This window comes from Pseudorasbora parva, chromosome 9 (genome assembly GCF_024679245.1).
Source record: "Pseudorasbora parva isolate DD20220531a chromosome 9, ASM2467924v1, whole genome shotgun sequence".
NCBI lineage: Eukaryota > Metazoa > Chordata > Actinopteri > Cypriniformes > Gobionidae > Pseudorasbora > Pseudorasbora parva.
This window is the reverse complement of record NC_090180.1, coordinates 31,447,895-31,464,573: the sequence shown is the minus strand read 5'-3', so window position 1 is coordinate 31,464,573 and position 16,679 is coordinate 31,447,895. Positions and strand designations below refer to the sequence as shown.

General features: G+C 39.4%; 1 protein-coding gene and 1 pseudogene across 1 annotated transcript in view; one reads left to right on the top strand and one right to left on the bottom strand.

Annotated features, from left to right (window-relative positions):
- The window catches only part of LOC137089647 (histamine H3 receptor), a 52,644-nt gene that overhangs the window by 12,211 nt on the left and 23,754 nt on the right, over positions 1 to 16,679 (bottom strand). The gene's annotated exons all lie outside the window — the stretch shown is intronic.
- Positions 174 to 15,338, top strand: LOC137089368 (uncharacterized; annotated as a pseudogene).

Genomic DNA, 16,679 nt, shown 5'->3' with positions numbered 1-16,679 from the left:
AAAAAACCTATCCAGATAAATCGCGTCCAAATAGAATGAAGTTGATTGTGGTTGGATGAGAAGTATAAACATACAACATTCCGACACCCTATTGGTTTGTACGCGATCTATCGCAGCTGCACATGACACATGACATCTCACTCCAGCAAAGACGTGTGTAGCCAAGTATGAAGATGTCTGTGGAAGAGACTCAAGAAGAGAATTTGAGCGAAATGTCCCAACGAAGCACCAGCGATGAGGGTGGTAGACAGGAAGACCAGCCAACCCTTATACATCCCTGGCCATACCTGGAAGAATTTTTCGAAATGGGTGGATGCAAAAACAACTCATTTCGAATGCGCTGCAAGCTCTGCGCACCCAAGTACCACGAGCTAATGGCTTTCAAAAACTTGCCGTCTAATTTGAAAAAGCATATTGAGGTAAGCTGAAAGTTTATTATCAGTCGATTATTGACAACATTATAATAACCTTAACCTATAGGAACATACTAATGTTACATTTTCAATGTTTTCTGGTGCTAGGGCTGCACGATTAATTTAAATTGAATCGCAATGGAGATTTGGGTTATGTGCGATTTTATTTAAATAAATATATGCCCAGCGTGTCAGTAAAGAGCTCGCTCTGTGATCAGTAAATGCTGCTTGGTCTGAAAGAGAGTCGTTCATAACGTGTTTTCAGGAAAAAAAAAAAACATACATTCCAAACGTCTTCACAAACTAGTAACGTTAGGCCTACTAATGTGAAGTGTTCATCAACCTGATGTCCAACAAAATACAACATTTAATAACATGTTTTAAACTCACTTCATATCGTCAGTCGAGTCACTACCTCTGGCTCCAGTAGGCCTATGAATGAAACTTTTGGTTGAAAAATAAGAACTAATATTTCTCTCTATCTAAATTAATAACAATTCATATGTTTTTCTTCAGTGTACATTAGTTTTTTCCTCCCTAAGAGGCTCATATTTTATATTAAAGACATAGACTTTAAGTAATTGACATCACGGATAAAAAGCACAGATATATATATATATATATATATATATATATATATATATATATATATAAATCCTGACCTTTGTAATGAATTTAGTCTGCATGTAACCTAGCTTTTTTTTGTAAAATAAGTTTTCTGTAAAATATTATTGTATTATATTTTTAATTTGTTTTTAATATTGAAAATGTTATTGTCATAGTAGTATTTATTTTGTTAAATATTTTTATATTATTAATTATTATTAATAATAATAAAAGCATTTTAAATTGCAATTTTAACCAGAATAATCACAATAGTTTCCCCAAATCGTGTAGCCCTGCTAGGAAAATGCCAAGACATGCCATGGTTTGCTTGCTAGCAGTAGGCTATGATTCAACGTTGCTAACTCCTTTGGTAGGCTCTGTGTGAGATTTGAAATTCTACTTTAGTCAAATGTTATCTGAGCTCTCATCAATAATGCTACTTTTCAGTCATGCCAGCAGCTACTTGTGGTCCTAAAACAGCTTTAAGCAATATTCTGGTCTACTCACCATAATTGCATAGACCAGTGAAACTGCTCCCTGACTTGTAATCTGACTTTCATTCATTAACTTCAAGCATGACTTTATACAGTGTGGAAGTCCTAGATAGTCTGAGCTTGTGGTTTGAGATAAATAATATGAATCTCAATCTGTGCATGTGCATTCATTTTCTCCACAGAAGAAACACCCCATTAGTCTAGAGAGGTACACACAACTTACTTCAGCAGCCCTCAAAAGGAAGTCATCCACTAAAGGTTCTTTGGCCCCACCCTTCAAACAAACCAAGCTTTGGGAGACTCGACGAGTGTCCCAGGCAAGTGTGGATAAATTTGTCCTCAAATTTGTTGTCCACGGCTTGCACCCACCACACATTGTTCAGCAACAGAGCTTTATTGATCTTGTGAAACATCTTCAGCCAAATACAAATGTCATGACACGCAATACTGTGGTGAACAAAGTCACAAAGGCCTCTGTTGAAATGAAAAGAGAACTGAAAGCTGCCCTTAGTGAAATTGAGTTTATAGCAACAACAACAGACTGCTGGACGGCACATCGTCGTGGTTTTATCTGAGTCACTGCGCACTGGTTTAACCCCCAGACCATGCAGAGATCCTGTGCTGCCCTGGCATGCAAGCAACTTTAAGGGTCCCATACATTTTCTGCCCTGGCTGCTGCCCTAAATGATATTCACACAGAATTTAATATCAGAGAGAAGATTGTTCGTACTACAACCGAAAACGGATCAAACTTCCTAAAAGCCTTCAGAGTTTTTGGGCAGACTGACGAGAACAACAATCCTGAACCTGAAGGAGAGAATGATGGAGAAGAGGATGATGGTCAAAATGATGATTACAATGAGGAAGAGGAAAGCGCTGAAGGTGTTGAATTTGTTGATGCCGGAGCACTGTTGGACGAAGATGACTACTTGGAATACCAGCTACCCAAGCACCATCGCTGTGCCTGCCACCTCCTCAATTTAGTGTCCACAGTTGATGCTACAAAAGCAGAAGCCAACCCACTGTACAAACGTGTGTCAATGTCCACATTTGCCAAATGCTCTAGCCTGTGGAACAAAAGTTCAAGATCAACAACCGCATCTGAAGTAATCGAAGACCACTGCAAACTCCAACTCGTAAGGCCTGTTGCTACCAGGTGGAATTCACTCTTCTCAGCCGTAGAAAGAATAGTGAGGATCACAAGAGAACAAGGTGAAGCAGCCCTTGCAGCTGTCTACAGTGAACTAGATACACCAAAGTAAGTGCTTATTTTTTCTGCATTTCAGTTAAGTGATTAACAATAGATTAAATCATAGTTATATACTTTGAAAAAATTTAGAACACATGTATGCACTATACCAATATGCAGTCCCCATATTTACTATGGATGTGATTTGTAGCAACACAACTACATTTCTAAAAGTATCAGATGACACTATTTTTCCTTTTGAATGATCAGTTCCTCCAGTTGAAGGTGCTACATTAAGTAGGCTAAATATTCCATGTTGTTTTTCTTTTCTTTGTACAGGTTTACTCCAGCAGAACTTGCATTTCTTGCAGAATATGCAAAGACGATGAGCCCAGTTGCAATGGCCCTGTATGTTCTTCAGGGAGAATCCAGTGTGCAGATGGGATGGTTGGTCCCCACCATAACTCTACTAAATACCAAGCTCCAGCACCTTCACGTCACCTCCAAGTTCTGTGACCCTTTGATTGCTGCACTACTTTCAGGCCTTGAAAAACGCTTCGGCGAGATGCTTGCAGATCCAGAGCTGATAGCCGCAGCCATTCTAGTTCCCAAATGTAAGACCTGCTGGACAAGTGACGAAAATATCCTCAAACTTGGCAAGTGTCTCACTTCTCAACTTCCCCTTAATGCATGCAATTTCTATGGAGACAGTGACATGAGTTTAAAATGACATTTAATGACCACACACACACACACACACACACACACACATACTATCCAATACACAATAACAATACTGTCATACGGTCTAAATTGGTCTGATTGTTTTTTTTTTTTTTTACCACAGCCCTTGACTATATCAGAAGTCATTTGGAAGGTCAGGCTGAGAATCACATCAGTGAGGAGGGCTCCCAATCATCTGAGGAAGAGGACTTATTTTCCTCCTTGAAGAAGACTGGCCCTCCTGAAACAACACAGTAGTTGGATGCATACCTGGGATGCCCAGGAGACACAGTAGAGGTACTGAAGTCCTTCCCAGCTGTGTGCAAGCTATCACTTAAGCTTAATACAGCACTCCCTGCCTCAGCAGCCTGTGAAAGACTGTTTAGTGTTGCAGGGATGATCTTTAGGCCAAGAAGAGCATGCATTGGTTCAAAGAATTTTGAGAACCAGCTGCTTTTGCGATTGAAACAAGCCTATTGGTAAATCTTTTTCATGTTCTGTGCTTAACTGATGAAGATCCTGATGTAGATTACCTTTTTGTTGAAATACAGGATCAAGTCCAAAGTGTTTTACATCGTTTAGTTAAATGTAACATTGTTAAATGTGACAAATGACACAGATTTTCTTGTCTGTTGCCTACACAGATTTCTGCAGCTAAGCTGATGTACCTTTTTATATTCCAATAAAGATTATTGATAACAAGCCTCTGAACTTTGACTTTTTGCACCATTACAATACTTAGGCAACTAGTCATCAAATCTTCTGCTCCATGAAACAAATGAATGCTCAGTATCACACAGTGCATCACATTAACATTTTAATATCATTACAGTCATTGTGGCCTTTAGAAACACATTTTGGGGAGGTGGGGTAGCGCACTATAGGCCCCTGTGGCATGGCCTGACCCCTTGTCCTTCATGTAAAAATTTTTTTTTTTTCCTTCATTACTTTTATACTTTTAAGTAGTTTTGAAACCAGTACTTTTACACTTTTACTTAAGTATAAAGCTTTAGTTGATACTTCAACTTCAACTAAGTATTTTTAAACCCTAGTATCTATACTTCTACTTGAGTAATGAATGTGAATTCTTTTGACACCTCTGGATGCCAGTGAACTTACCAGTACTTAAAATTTTTCTAAGTGAATTATTTTGTTCGACTGTGACATTTCCAAACCAACAGGTGATGCAAACAGTCAAAACTCTTTCAATAAAAGAATTACAGAACAATCTTAGTATTGGAATGATTACATTAAATAACACCATCTTCCTAAGGAAGTATAGTCTTTGCTCTCCCTTTTTTGTACACAGCTTCAGTCAATTTATCCCACCTCAACTTGTAAAGAACAACCCCAAGGTATTTATACTCACTCACACTCTGAATTGGCTCTCCTTTAATAGTAGTTACACTCATCAAAGACTCTTTTCTAAAATCTATACACACCTCCTTAGTTTTTTTTAAATATTTTACTTAAGGTATGACGTGTCAAACCAGGAAATAAAACAGGTCCATGATTGTCCTCATCCCCCTGAAAAAAACAAATACATTGACTCAATCGCCTCTATGTGAACTCATATATACACACAGAGAACAACACCGCCCACCTCTTGCTATTTGCTTAGCCGCCCCTACTGCTCAGTGAGATCACCTACCATGGTCCAAACACATCTAAGCCAACAAAAGAAAATCCACTTGGGTGGATCCACTTTCCGCTGGCAGGTCAGCCATCTATTGTTCCTCCATCTTGCCTCTTAGTTTACAGAAAGTAACACACCTCTGGATAGTACTGCTAATGATTTGTTTAGCCCCAATTATCCAAAAGCCATTAGATATTATAGTTCCCACCATAAGATGTCTGCCCTGATTCTGCCCACGGTCATGAAAATGTATGACCAGTACGACTGTGATGTGGTGGTGAGCTGGGATGATTAGGGGATTCATTTCTTTATCTACTAGCTCCTATCTCCTTGCTTGTCTGATGTCCCTCTTAACAAACCGTTGTTGTCGATGATTGGATTCAACTTAAAAAGTGGACTGTGTGAGGGAATATCACCCTTGTAAGTGGTGCTCATCTGCATACACTTTATGTTGTACAGTCTTGATGACGATTTCCTCTGCTTTCAGGAGATTGCTTACAGATCAGTAAGTGATGCAGCCGTGCCATGGCTCTGATGACTGTTCACCAGTCTGAGATTGGTCAAATCTTTTGGAACACCACCGATTCTCTTTGACGTGGGTAGACAAGATTTCAACCTCTGGGCAAATTTATACCCCTTCCTCTGGCTCAATAAGGTTGTATGAGCTTGGGTTATCAGAGAGCTGCTCTGATGGAGTGCAAAAATGAAGGTCCTGTGAGTCAGGTTGTGGCCTTAACCCCTTTGCAGTTAACGATCATAGACGGTATCACACTCTTACTTTATCTAGACAAACTCTGTATCATTAATAATAATAATAATAATAATAATAATAATAATAATAATAATAATAATAATAATAATAATTCATTACATTTATATAGCGCTTTTCTAGGCACTCAAAGCACTTTACATAGAAGGGGAAATCTCCTCAACCTCCACCAATGTGTAGCATCCACCTGGATGATGCAACTGCAGCCATATTGTGCCAGAACGCTCACCACACACCACCTGATTGGTGGAGAGGAGACCGAGTGATGAAGCCAATCAGTATATGGGGTTATTAGGAGGCCATGATGGACAGGGGCCAATGGGGAAATTTGGCCAGGATGCCGGGTTTACACCCCTACTCTTTATCGAAGGCCATCCTGGGATTATTAACGACCACAGAGAGTCAGGACCTCGGTTTAACATCTCATCCGAAGGACGGTGCTCTTTGTCAGTATAGTGTCCCCATCACTATACTGGGGCATTAGGACCACACAGACCACAAGGTGAGCGCCCCCTGCTGGCCTCACTAACACCTCTACCAGCAGCAACCTAGTTTTCCCAGTTGGTCTCCCATCCAGGTACTGACCAGAGGCCTGTTGCATGAAGCTAGTTGAACAAACTCTGAGTTTCAAGTATCTGGACAAATCCAGATAAATCTAACCTGGTTTAGATAAAGTTCAACAGTTTCTCAAAGCTTGGTATAAACTTTCTCTGTCAACTCAGGTTTAATCCAGAGTTAGCAATTAACTCTGAAGTGCATGCACCTAAAAGTGTGACGTGTGTGGCAAACAGCCAATCATAGTGTCTGTTTGATTCACTTCTCTTCTGAAGAATGAGAGATCATTTTGAAAATGATCATGAAATTAAATGCGTTTACAATGCACGAATAAACACTGCTGCTGTAGCGACAGTTTAAGAAGGCAGCTTAAAGAATATCTGACTATAGCAATGGATGATGTGAATCAAAGAAATATGCCTTATAATTATAGGTTTATAAAGAGCTCAAATGAATACGTGTTGTTTAAAAGAATTATCAATGCATGTATTATATATACTATTTGGCTACTTGTCAATCAATATAGTATTTATATGAACATATTATATTAATTCAAAGTGATTATAATTCATACAATATAAATATTATAAATAATTAGCACCAAAAGAGTTTAGAGAATTTAAAGAACTAGCACCACAATTTTATTTCTAAAGTTTTTTTCATTATAAACTGATTAATCTGGATGAAGAGATACAGGGGGTGTGGCTTTATTGCATCTTTACTTGCAGTTGATTGGTCCAGTTCGGGCTTGCGATCTCTAACCCAGAATAAAACCTGCTCCAGAGCAGGTTAGCCGTGTAGTGCAAGTTACCATGGTTATGGACACCGCCAAAAACCAATCTACCTTCTTGAGCCCGAAAAAACAGAGTTTGCTCAAACTAATCTCGAACTTACCTGGGTAACAACTGAAACCAGCTTTGTGCAACAGGTCACAGGCTCAGCCCTGTTTATCTTCAGTGGGAAACCAGTCTTGGGCTACAGGGGGATATGGCTGCTGACCTTAGACAGATTAATTTACCCCACCACAAAAACAACTCAACTCTACAAACAACTCTACATTTAAAACAACCTAACAACCTAAATTAGCATATTGTGATAAAGGTCATTATTTTCCATAATGTAATGATAAAAAATTAACTTTCATATATTTTAGATTCATTGCACACCAACTGAAATATTTCAGGTCTTTTATTGTTTTAATACTGATGATTTTGGCATACAGCTCATGAAAACCCAAAATTCCTGTCTCAAAAAATTAGCATATCATGAAAAGGTTCTCTAACCGAGCTATTAACCTAATCATCTGAATCAACGGTAACACTTTACTTGAAGGGGTGTGCATAAGACTGACATGACACCTTCATAATCATGACATAACACGTGTCATGAATATGAAGGAGTTTTTATGCATGTTTATGACAACTGTCATTAAGTGTCATTCGCTTAATTATATCATTTTTAATGCAGTGATGACATTTCGGAGTTGTCTTTGTTATGACAACTTGACATAAACCAATACATCATAACCTGTCAGTGTCTTTGTCATGACAACTTGACATTACCAAGACAACATAACCTGTCATAAACATGACATAAAATTTAAGAAACTTACTTAGCTTATAGGGTTAACCTTAAACTGTTATGTGGTTGGTTTTGATGTTGACTGAGGCCATTATAATGTCATAAAAAAATTTTCAGTGGCAAAAGTTTAATTTGTCATTAAAATGTAATTAGGTGTTAATACGCTGTCAAATTATTTTTTTAATAACAGCATCATTAATATTTTTCAGTTCACAACGTTTTATTTTATTTTTTTAAGTTTCCTCCACCAGCTTCAACAGAAGGTTAGATAATAGACAATTTCAAATGTCTTAAAAATATGAACAGGAGTTCGAGAAATAAAATCAATCATTTAATTTTTAAGACCTGCCCTCTCACAGAACTGACTCTTAAAAACACAAGGCATGAATTTATACACAGGTGACCAGCACCAATTAACGCAAAAAGGGGAAAACACGTACACAAATAATGGCCATTACACAAAATAAACATATATATATATATATATATATATATATATATATATATATATATATATATATATATATATATATATATATATATATATATATATATATATATATATATATATATATATATATATATATATATATATATATATATATCAACATCATATACACACATAAACAAACACAGAAAAATAACACTTTGTCAAATGACTTCACTTTATAAATTATCTTCCGATGTATAAAAATAAGAGAAATAGTCTTTAGAGCCCCACCCCGGGCTGAACAAGGAATGGTTGCGGCTAGAGCCTAGGCCGGAACATTATATATAGGGCCAACGTTTCCGCCCGAACCCCTTTTGACGGTGCACCAGCACACGGGACTCCGCCATAACAAACAGACAAACAAAGAAATGGTAAGAATAAACTCAAACTATTCGTTAAAGAGTGAGCGAAAGTTTAAATAAAGTATATTAAACCCAAAATTACGTTGTTGTGAATTGTTTTTACTTAAACTAAATTGACATTAAACACCTAAACAAACTAACCTGACTGAGGCTCTGTCAACAACTGTTACAGCATACACATAACCAGTGGTCCCACCATAGACATCATAGGTGTATATGTCTATGCCACTCTATCATTTTGAGTTATATTAATAGTTTTTAATGACTCTGTACGATTTCCTCTATGATGCCATATTTCAGGTCAAGCTAAATATTCATGACACTGTTATAAAATAATTTGACAGAGTATTGACACTTAATGACATGTTAATGACAAATTCAACTTGTACCACTGTAGTTTAGGTCAAGAAATATATTCATGACAAAGTTATGAAATAATTTGACACAGTATTGACACTTAATGACATGTTAATGACAAATTCAACTTGTACCACTGTAGTTTAGGTCAAGAAATATATTCATGACAATGTTATAAAATATTTTGACAGAGTATTGACACTTAATGACATGTAAATGACAAATTAAATTTATAAAAAAATCATGACATTATAATAGCCTAATGACAGCCAACGTCAAAACCAACCACATGACAGTTTAATAATAATAATAATAATAATAATAATAATAATAATAATAATAATAGATTTTATTTATAACGCACTTTTCATTCTGAAGAATCTCAAAGTGCAACAAAGGGAAAAATAACAATACATGAATAACAAGTAAAAATTACATCTCAACATCATGCCGGACGCTGATGACGCTAGCCTGGAGCAAACTTCAGCCACCATGCAGTTCAAGCCCGAGGGAGACCACCAGTGAGCAGCCGACACCCAGAAGAGAGAGCAGCCGCAGTGAGCAACATCAAATGTCCTTCAAACCAAAACCAACCACAAATTCAAACAAAAACAGAAGAGAAGCTGTGAAACAACGGCAAACAACGTCCTCTCAGTGGCTGCCAGCAATCAGCAACAGTCCCAATAGTAGCTCTGTTAGACTAGTCACAAACATAAGAAAATAAAATAAAATCTAAATTTGATAGTAAAGTTAACATGATTTGTGGGTGGAGAAGCGGCGAACAGACAACGCCAGCATCCTCTCCCCCACGTTGCCTAGCAACTAATGTAATGTAAACCCAAAAAGCTAAGTAGTTTCTTAATTTTGATAATTAATCTGCTATGTCATTTCATGTCTGTTTATGACAGGTTATGTTGTCTTGGTAATGTCAAGTTGTCATGACAAAGACATTGACAGGTTATGATGTATTGGTTTATGTCAAGTTGTCATAACAAAGACAACTCCGAAATGTCATCATTGCATTAAAAATGACATAATTAAGCGAATGACACTTAATGACAGTTGTCATAAACATGTATAAAACTCCTTCATATTCATGACACGTGTTATGTCATAATTATGAAGGTGTCATGTCAGTCTTATGCACACCCCTTCAAGTAAAGTGTTACCGAATCAACTAATTAACTCTAAACACCTGCAAAAGATTCCTGAGGCTTTTAAAAACTCCTAGCCTGGTTCATTACTCAAAACCGCAATCATGGGTAAGACTGCCGACCTGACTGCTGTCCAGAAGGCCATCATTGACACCCTCAAGCGAGAGGGTAAGACACAGAAAGAAATTTATGAACGAATAGGCTGCTGTATCAAGGCACCTCAGTGGGAAGTCTGTGGGAAAGAAAAAGTGTGGCAAAAAACTCTGCACAACGAGAAGAAGTGACCGGACCCGGAGGAAGATTGTGGAGAAGGACCGATTCCAGACCTTGGGGGACCTGCGGAAGCAGTGGACTGAGTCTGGAGTAAAAACATCCAGAGTCACCGTGCACAGGCATGTGCAGGAAATGGGCTACAGGTGCTGCATTCCCCAGGTCAAGCCACTTTTGGGCTACAGAGAAGCAGCACTGGACTGTTGCTCAGTGGTCTAAAGTACTTTTTTTGGATGAAAGCAAATTTTGCATGTCATTCGGAAATCAAGGTGCCAGAGTCTGGAGGAAGACTGGGGAGAAGGAAATGCCAAAATGCCTGAAGTCCAGTGTCAAGTACCCACAGTCAGTGATGGTCTGGGGTGCCATGTCAGCTGCTGGTGTTGGTCCACTGTGTTTTATCAAGGGCAGGGTCAATGCAGCCAGCTATCAGGAGATTTTGGAGCACTTCATGCTTCCATCTGCTGAAAAGCTTTATGGAGATGAAGATTTAGTTTTTCAGCACGACCTGGCACCTGCTCACAGTGCCAAAACCACTGGTAAATGGTTTACTGACCATGGTATTACTGTGCTCAATTGGCCTGCCAACTCTCCTGACCTGACCTGAACCCCATAGAGAATCTGTGGGATATTGTGAAGAGAAAGTTGAGAGACGCAAGACCCAAAAACCGCTATCGAAGCATCCTGGGCCTCCATAACACTTCAGCAGTGCCACAGGCTGATTGCCTCCATGCCACGCCGCATTGAAGCAGTCATTTCTGCAAAAGGATTCCCGACCAAGTATTGAGTGCATAACTGAACATTATCATTTGAAGGTTGACTTTTTTTGTATTAAAAACACTTTTATTGGTCGGATGAAATATGCTAATTTTTTTAGATTTTTCATGAGCTGAGTGCCAAAATCATCAGTATTAAAACAATAAAAGACCTGAAATATTTCAGTTGGTGTGCAATGAATCTAAAATATATGAAAGTTTAATTTGTATCATTACATTATATAGAATAATGAACTTTTTCATTATTCATTATTATTTGAATTATTATTTTTAATAATTATTATCATTATTATTTTAATAATTATTAATTATTTAAAATTAATTAATTATTTTAATAATTATTATCATTATTATTTTTCATTATTGCTAATTTTTTTGAGAAGGACCTGTATATACATATAGAATGCTGCATTAAGCAATTTCATAAAAGGAATAAATAAAATAAATAAATAAACAAAGGTTCTATTAGTAGTGGGCACTCATGCAACGTAAGCAATGAACCACACCCGAGTGAACAAGATGGAGTGAAGTTAGTGAGTGAAGGGCATTATAAAAACAAACTGGAACACAGCAATGTACATAGCTCTCTCCGTCTCTCCTCTTCCTGATTTGCGTCAGATGAGTCATCATGTGCTCATTTGTCCACTAGAGCTGTCAATCATCTTATGTGCCCCAATACTGCCCATCTGCATGACGATGTTCTCTGTTGACTTCCTCATTCTGTGTCTGTGAATAACGAACAAATTCTACATTTCTACACATGAACTAAGAAGCTAATAAACACACAATAGCTATGGCCTAAGGATTTTGTGTGATTTTTTCATGTGATTTCGGCTATTTTATATCAATAATGGATGTTTACATTGTAACTGCTTGATGGTGTAGCGATTAGCTCCATATGAAATACTCAATATAACACTTTTTAACGTCACTATATGAATAAGATCCCCATTATATTTCGACAGGAAACTAATACAAACACTCGATAGTGGTCTTAGAAAATATGTTCTTAGAAAATGTTTTATAAAATTCATAGTTTTGGACATAGCCTCAGATTTAAAATAAAGAATGACACCACTTCTGGCTTCACTTTAGTTGTGGTTATAAATTGTTATACTACATTCACATAATATTTTAGTATATTTAAAAATATATTCTTAATGTTTTTAATTATTTAATATTATATTTTTAATTAGTTAAATTATTATATGTTTGAGCCTATATATCTCCATATCACTAAATCTCTGAGTAATTCAGCAGTAAACTCTCAAGTTTTGACTTTCTAAATATATATTGTGATATGTATATTTAAAATAACTTGTAAGCAGCAGCCTTTTTACCATGGGTATGTAAAAAAAGCCCCACTTGCCAAAATGAGAGGGTGACAGGCAAGGGGTTAAGCTTGGCAGATGAAACAGAACGAGAGCCATGGTCGGCAGGAATTTGCTCAGAGGAAACGTACCAGACTGCGTAGTCACGTACTAGTCAGTTCGACAGCACAGACAGATCAGGCTTTGGAGCCAAGAATAAAGCCAACCTCTGTACTGCCATTCTAATCTAAGGCGCTCAACTATGCAACAGCTGAGATAGCCTTCATGGAGGCATTCGAGAAGACACATATTTCAGTGTATTCAGCTTCAGAAAGAGAAATGGATATAGTCAGTCCAGCATCATAGGCACAAGTCTGCAGTCCGCCTCTCTCTCCCTTGCTTCTAATTTTCGCTGGTGGCTTTTTTCCGGTCTCTCCATACCAATTACTGAAACATGACACAGGTGTTTGTCATTTGCACTTTTGCACTTGACCCACTTTCTCACTGCTCATCTCCTGGCTCTCTCTTCTGTTGCAGACCTCGCTAAACCACACCCCCTCGCCACAGTTGTATCTTGTCTATTATCACATTTAGGTGGCTATAGTGAAGTGCAGCAACAGTGGTTGGTATTTCATCTGTTATCTGGCATACGGTTGCACTCAATGGCCCTCATTTATCAATCTTGCGTAGAAACTGGTGTATATGTTGGCGTAAGATTATGCTTACACTCCTATCACCGCCTGATTTATGAAGCTGTGGACACCTCTGCAATCTAGGTGTACGCAATACTTGCCCTTGATAAATGCGTCGGCTGAAAACGACCGTCATTAGAATAACACGCCCCTATATATTCAAGTCTCCGCCTCCCCCACGCCCTCATTTTACGCCATGGACACACGGAAGACGGCAAAGAAGCGAAACTTCTCTGACGTGGAGATCGGGCGCGCTCAATCATCTCACTAGTCCACTAGTCAGGGCACTGATTAGGGCATAAGTCAATGGGCTGACTCCCTGATCAGTGCTCTGACTACTGAACTAGCGAGATGATTGAGACGCGCCCATCGAGATCACCAGGGAAGTGGGAAAAAAACGAAATTGTTTTATTTGGGAGTTTAAAGAGTGGGATTAAAGGCACCTACAAAAACAAAATATGGACACAAATAACGAGTAGCCTATTGTTAATAGTGTGGAGGTTGAGAAGCGCACTCCAGCAGTTTAAATAGCTGTTTGGATGATAAATTACCATCACAATGCATTATTTTACAGCACATTTTGAAAAAATTAGCATTTAATTTCGTATCACGGGACATTTATTGGGGTACAATAGTGATGCTGATGTGATGTGGAGTAAGATTCATTCACATTAATAATTACATGACAATTTGTAAGAGTCTTCTTATTATTATTATGATTATTATTCTTAATGACGCTTGTTATTCAGAAGAAGAGTGTCGTTTTTATTGATTTTATTATTATTTAAAAGAAGAAGGTCATTTTTATTATTTTGTCAGTCTGAATTATTTTAGTCCCAGTCCGTGCGCAGCTGCCGGGCCAGACGGGCCTGAAACGTCAGATAAAGCGCACAGGCTCGCGACTGGAGGAATACATATGCCTAAAAATCAAACGCTTTGGTAAAGTCACAAAAATTAAACATTGACGTTCATGTTGCACAAAAATAAACACTGAATGTTGTTGTTGTGGTTTTTAACAGTGGATCATATAGCATATCTTGCCAGTGCGTTTTGTGGTGTTAGGAATTGTTTTTCTGCGCATTTTCCCACTAACTCAAACGTGCGTACACCACCTCCTGAGCTGGCGTAGGATTGGAGCGTGCCGTACGCCAACGTCCATATTGATAAATCTCAAAGTCACCGTGGGTTTGGGTGTACGCAAGGTGTACGCTGGAAATTTGGTGTACGCACTTTTGATAAATGAGGGCCAATGAGAGTAAGAAGTGGAACATTTATCTCACCATCTGCAGACTCAATGATGAACCCATGAGTTTTTCTTCCAGTTGCTTGAAATACTGCAGCACGTGAAGTTAATAAACGTAATGTCGGGAGGAGTATGCCCAACTAATCTTTCAATTAATACCAAGGTATAAAACCAGCAGCTTACCTCTTCCCCTTTTTAGTTCCTGAAGCATTTGGCCTGCCCAACTCTGCTTGGCTGGCTTCGCTGCTCTTTTCACCTGTTGATCGCCAGATCGCCGGTCTCTCCGCTTCACATAACACCTCGCTCAAGAAAACCTCTCTCTTCTTCCATTTAGAATCATCACAGGGCTCGTTCAATCCTCATCATGATACATCGAGACCTTCATCATCATCAACATCATCCTCTTCAGCAGTAACGTTAAGCCTTGTACCTCCTGCTGAGAAATGGTCCGTCAACGCGCTCAGGCAAGCGTTATCCAGCGCGGGTTTTCCATTTCACCCAGAAGAATTCAAAAGCGCAACTTCACGATCTGCTCGTATGTTTTCACCAAAAACTCACACTCTCACGCCGCATTTAGCGTTCTTGCAGCAACACGCAAACATCCAGCAATCCAGCAATATCAATATCTTTCCTTCTCCCTTGCCACAGGGAGGTGCAGGGCTCCTCACTTCTCGACCCGCTGTTTGCTGATGAGAACAACCTTCCTGTCACCAGGCAGTGAAGTTCATTAAAAAGCTTCAGCAAATCCCCACCCACTCTGGTATTTAGGCTTACTTGTATTCACCTCACTTCTTCCGCAATGGAGCAGACACCACTGCAGGCCAAAAAAGGACTGCCAGACCATCAATTAAACTACTGGGTTGGTGGTCCTCAGAAGCCTTTCGATTTTACTTTTGTTCAGACCTCAGCCTCATCAAAGAAGCCATCTTCGCTTGATGCTGCAGTGCTCTGCCAATTTGATACTGCTGCTGCAGTATTTGGCTTTACTAGATATCACCGTTGTAGTCCTTCACTTGATGCCACAGTCCCTCGCTTTATGCTCTAGGGCTTCGCTTGCAACTACAGTGCTCCTCCAGTTTAATGCTGCCACTGCAGTGCCCCTACTATTTAATGCTGCCACTACAGTGCTCCGTCATTTTGACGCTGCCCCTACAGTGCTCCTCCTATTTGATGCTGCTACTGCAGTGCTCCTCCGTTAGATGCTCCGACTGCAGTGCCCCTACTATTTAATGCTGCCACTGCAGTGCTCCGTCATTTTGACGCTGCAGTGCTCCTCCTATTTTGATACTGCCGCTGCGTTGCTCCTCCAGTTTGATGCTGCCGCTGCAGTGCTCCTCCTATTTGATACTGCCACCGCAGTTCTCCTATTTGATGCAGCCGCTGCAGTGCTCCGCAATTTGATGCTGCATTGCTCCACAATTTGATGCTGCCACTGCAGTGCTCCTCCTTTTTCGATGCTGCAGTGAGCCACAATTTGATACCGCCACTGCAATGCTCTTCCAATTTTATGCTGCCACTGCAGTGCTCCACCATTTGATGCAGCCGCTGCAGTGCTCCACCATTTGATGCAGTCGCTGCAGTGCTCCGCAATTTGATGCTGCAGTGCTCCACAATTTGATGCTGCCGCTGCAGTGCTCCGACAATTTTATGCGCCGTGCTTCTCATTTTTAATGCTTTTACCGCAGTACTCCGCCAATTTGATGCTGCAGTGCTTCTCCTATTTGATGCTGCCACTGCAGTGCTTCCTGCCGCTGCAGTGTCCATTGCTCCACAATTTAATACTGCTGCTGTTGTGGTCCTCCAATTTGATGCAGCCGCTGCAGTCCTTCTCAATTTGATACTGCCACTGCAGTGCTTCGCTATTTTGTGACTGCCGCTGCCATGCTTTGCTTGACACTGCCGCTGCGGTGCCACGCCATTTTGAGACTGCCGCTGCAGTGCCCGCCCTTTTGAGACTGCCGCTGCAGTGCCCCGCCATCCTGAGACTGCAGCTGCAGTGCCCCGCCATCTTGAGGCTGCCACTGCAGTGCCGCACCATTTTGAGACTGCCACTGAAGTGCCC